Source organism: Schistocerca cancellata, chromosome 1 (genome assembly GCF_023864275.1).
Source record: "Schistocerca cancellata isolate TAMUIC-IGC-003103 chromosome 1, iqSchCanc2.1, whole genome shotgun sequence".
NCBI lineage: Eukaryota > Metazoa > Arthropoda > Insecta > Orthoptera > Acrididae > Schistocerca > Schistocerca cancellata.
Window position 1 is genome coordinate 117,826,483 of NC_064626.1, and position 4,975 is coordinate 117,831,457.

General features: G+C 43.0%; 1 non-coding gene across 1 annotated transcript; it reads left to right on the top strand.

The window, feature by feature from the left end:
* Window positions 1-4,272: 4,272 nt before the first annotated feature.
* Window positions 4,273-4,345, top strand: Trnar-ucu (transfer RNA arginine (anticodon UCU)). The gene has a single exon. It is a non-coding gene; the product is annotated as a tRNA-Arg (tRNA).
* The last annotated feature ends 630 nt before the right edge of the window (window positions 4,346-4,975 follow it).

The following is a 4,975-nucleotide window of genomic DNA, read 5'->3' on the forward strand; positions in this document are numbered from 1 at the left end:
TCTGCAGATGACGAAGAAATTGAAGAAATGTATGATGAAATAAAAGAAATTATTCAGATAGTGAAGGGAGAAGAAAATTTAATAGTCATGGGTGACTGGAATTCGAGTGTAGGAAAAGGCAGAGAAGGAAACGTAGTAGGTTAATATGGATTGGGGCTAAGAAATGAAAGAGGAAGCCGTCTGGTAGAATTTTGCACAGAGCACAACATAATCATAGCTAACACTTGGTTTAAGAATCATGAAAGAAGGTTGTATACATGGAAGAACCCTGGAGATACTAAAAGGTATCAGATAGATTATATAATGGTAAGTCAGAGATTTAGGAACCAGGTTTTTAACTGTAAGACATTTCCAGGGGCAGATGTGGACTCTGACCACAATCTATTGGTTATGACCTGTAGATTAAAACTGAAGAAACTGCAAAAAGGTGGGAATTTAAGGAGATGGGACCTGGATAAACTGAAAGAACCAGAGGTTGTACATAGTTTCAGGGAGAGCATAAGGGAACAATTGACAGGAATGGGGGAAAGGAATACAGTAGAAGAAGAATGGGTAGCTTTGAGGGATGAAGTAGTGAAGGCAGCAGAGGATCAAGTAGGTAAAAAGACAAGGGCTAGTAGAAATCCTTGGGTAACAGAAGAAATATTGAATTTAATTGATGAAAGGAGAAAATATAAAAATGCAGTAAATGAAGCAGGCAAAAAGGAATACAAACGTCTCAAAAATGAGATCGACAGGAAGTGCAAAATGGCTAAGCAGGGATGGCTAGAGGACAAATATAAGGATGTAGAGGCTTATCTCACTAGGGGTAAGATAGATACTGCATACAGGAAAATTAAAGAGACCTTTGGAGATAAGAGAACCACTTGCATGAATATCAAGAGCTCAGATGGAAACCCAGTTCTAAGCAAAGAAGGGAAAGCAGAAAGGTGGAAGGAGTACATAGAGGGTCTATACAGGGGTGATGTTCTTGAGGACAATATTATGGAAATGGAAGAGGATGTAGATGACGATGAAATGGGAGATGTGATACTGCGTGAAGAGTTTGACAGAGCACTGAAAGACCTGAGTGGAACAAGGCCCCCGGAGTAGACAACATTCCATTTGAACTACTGACGGCCTTGGGAGAGCCAGTCCTGTCAAAACTCTACCATCTGGTGAGCAAGATGTATGAAACAGGCGAAATAACCTCAGACTTCAAGAAGAATATAATAATTCCAATCCCAAAGAAAGCAGGTGTTGACAGATGTGAAAATTACCGAACAATCGGTTTAATAAGCCACAGCTGCAAAATACTAACATAAATTCTTTACTGACGAATGGAAAAACTAGTAGAAGATCAGTTTGGAACACGTGAGGATATACTGACCTTACGACTTATTTTAGAAGAAAGATTAAGGAAAGGCAAACCTACGTTTCTAGCATTTGTAGACTTAGAGAAAGCTTTTGACAATGTTGCCTGGAATACTCTCTTCCAAATTCTAAAGGTGGCGGGGGTAAAATACAGGGAGCGAAAGGCTATTTACAATTTGTACAGAAACCAGATGGCAGTTATAAGAGTTGAGGGACATGAAAGGGAAGCAGTGGTTGGGAAGGGAGTAAGACAGGGTTGTAGCCTCTCCCCGATGTTATTCAATCTGTATATTGAGCAAGCAGTAAAGGAAGCAAAAGAAAAATTCGGAGTAGGTATTAAAATCCATGGAGAAGAAATAAAAAGTTTGAGGTTCGCCGATGACATTGTAATTCTGTCAGAGACAGCAAAGGACTTGGAAGAGCAGTTGAATGGAATGGACAGTGTCTTGAAAGGAGGATATAAGATGAATATCAACAAAAGCAAAACGAGGATAATGGAATGTAGTCGAATTAAGTCGGGTGATGCTGAGGGAATTAGATTAGGAAATGAGACACTTAAAGTAGTAAAGGAGTTTTGCTATTTGGGGAGCAAAATAACTGACGATGGTCGAAGTAGAGAGGATATAAAATGTAGACTGGCAATGGCAAGGAAAGCGTTTCTGAAGAAGAGAAATTAGTTAACATCGAGTATAGATTTAAGTGTCAGGAAGTCATTTCTGAAAGTATTTGTATGGAGTGTAGCCATGTATGTAAGTGAAACATGGATGATAAATAGTTTGGACAAGAAGAGAATAGAAGTCGTCAAAATGTGGTGCTACAGAAGAATGCTGAAGATTAGATGGGTAGATCACATAACTAATGAGGAAGTATTGAATAGGATTGGGGAGAAGAGAAGTTTGTGGCACAACTTGACCAGAAGAAGGGATCGGTTGGTAGGACATGTTCTAAGGCACCAAGGGATCACCAATTTAGTATTGGAGGGCAGCGTGGAGGGTAAAAATCATAGAGGGAGACCAAGAGATGAACACACTAAGCAGATTCAGAAGGATGTAGGTTGCAGTAGGTATTGGGAGATGAAGAAGCTTGCACAGGATAGAGTAGCATGGAGAGCTGCATCAAACCGGTCTCAGGACTGAAGACCACAACAACAACAGAACCTTTAACGCATTTAGACTATCAGACATAGCCCAATTTGGTTTACTGCCCCAAAACCATTTCCTCATTCAGTGCGAAACTAACATGGTTGGTTGGTTGGTTTTGGGGAGGGGATCAGACAGCGAGGTCATCGGTCCCATCGGATTAAGGAAGGTTGGGGTAGGAAGTCGGCCGGGCCCTTTCGAAGGAACCAACACTGGGATTTGCCTGAAGCGATTTAGGGAAATCACGGAAAAACTAAATCACGATGGCCGGATGCTTGTTTGAACCGTCGTCCTCCCGTATGCGAGTTCAGTGTGCTAAAGTCGATCTGTTATCCATGACGCTGTTATATGTAAATGCTGTAAAAACGGAACCATATATTCACGAGCCTGTTCGCGAAATTATCTTTCAATACCCAGTTTTACCTACAGATAGAAATATAGCAATAGAATGCACATTTTCTACAGAAACAAATACAATGGAGAGTGAAATAATTTTGTATTACTTCAAGAGACAATGTATGTAATCCCAGTCATAATCTATAAATCTTGCAGCCCAAGATGAGAGGGACATTTTTCTTGGTCACAAGTGAGAAAAGTAGACAGTTTCACAACAAGATGTTTTACTATGGTTCCTTAACTGTTCCCATTAAGCAATGACACTCTGTATCTACAGAAGCGGCTGCAATTTTCGCTTCAGCACAGGGGGCTTGCCGAAGGGGACTTTTGCTGGGGACTGTCAGGAGGCGGCTTGCTGGGTACATTAAGGGAGCAGGTCAGACAGAGATGTCTGATGTCGACTGACGCTCCGCTTGTGGTGTCACCGCCAGACACCACACTTGCTAGGTGGTAGCCTTTAAATCGGCCGCGGTCCGTTTGTATTCGTCGGGCGCGCGTGTCGCTACTATCAGTGATTGTGATTGCAGACCGAGCGCCGCCACACGGCAGGTCTAGAGAGACTTCCTAGCACTCGCCCCAGTTGCACAGCCGACTTTGCTAGCGATGGTTCACTGCCTACTTACGTTCTCATTTGCCGAGACGATAGTTTAGCATAGCCTTCAGCTACATCATTTGCTACGACCTAGCAAAGCGCCATTATCAGTTACTATTGATATTGTGAATCATGTACCGTCAAGACCGACGTTCATCATTAGTGGATTAAAGTTAAGTATTCCACCAGCTACGTCCGTTTTTTCTAAATTCTAATTTACTTGTCCTGTTCCAGACCTCACGCCAGCCTGCGTGAGCTAAAACGCGTGCATTTCGGCCTCCTCTAGTAACACGGAGGTGGCTCGCCTGCCAACCACAACACCGCCGACGCTTGCAGAAAGCTACATAAAGTATGATTCCCGCCTATAACTTCTCATCGAAGCACACTCTCACCAAGCAATGGCTGGCGCTTCGAGGACGGCATGAAATTGCTAGGGAGGTGATGCAGCTAACCTCCCTGGTAAATGTGCTAACAGGGCACACACGTCCGTTGGAGTGTATATATATGATGGGGACCGGTTGTGACGCAGCAGTCGACCAAAGTCAAAAATCAGTAGGGCTAATTGTAAACAGAGCGGTACGGAGCGCTGTATCGTGTCTGTTGCATAAATAATGAGTCTTTGATCTAATTGCTTCAGAGAACTGTGAAAGTTAGCCTAAAAGTTATAATGGACATCAAAGTCTTGAAGAACACATCCAATGACAACGCCAAATCAGAAAAGTGACGCGAGACATGTAGCATGGGGTCATGTCTTGCAGAATCACTTACAGCTGAGCTCAGCATCTGCATAGCGTTCCTTTGGCGCAGAGGATAGCGCGTTGGACATCTAATCCAAAGGTCGTGGGTTGGATGCCCACAAGGGACGTGCAATTTTTAAAAATATCTGCCAATCACAAGATGGGTATTGACATATGGGTAACCACAAGCGTCTTCAAAAGGCGCACGCAGTTCCGCTTCAGACGCCGTGCAGTGTGGACGTTCTTAGTCTTCCGCTCCGCCGTAGCGTTACGTGTAGTGGAATATCGTTTGTTTACGTTTTGTGTTGTATCTTCTGTGCGTGTTTTCTTGTCGTTGTTTCGTCTTTTGTGTTACTTTCTGTGCTTATTTAAGTGTTTTTGTGTGGCGGTTTCGACTGCGTCGTTTGAAAATGTCGTCTCAGGTTATTCCTCCCCAGGCTACAGTAAGTTTTGCTTTTGACAAGGCAACCCGCCATGTGCAACCTAGTTCCCTTGAGACAATAGAACAACATTTAAACGATCAAAAAAAAAAAAAGGTCGAAAAGGAGTTCCAAGACTTGTTAAACGAAAAGGAAAACCAGAGCTCCGAATAAGTAGAAAGCATGGTACAAGCTGCAATGCAACAAGCAATTAGCGGAGCAGCGGTAGGCAAACAAACTGCTATCGAAACGCTACCACTCGCAGGTCAAAAAAGCGAACCGGAATATAAACTGCAAATACCGCTATGACAGCAGGAGGCCATGCTAAGAATGCGTGCG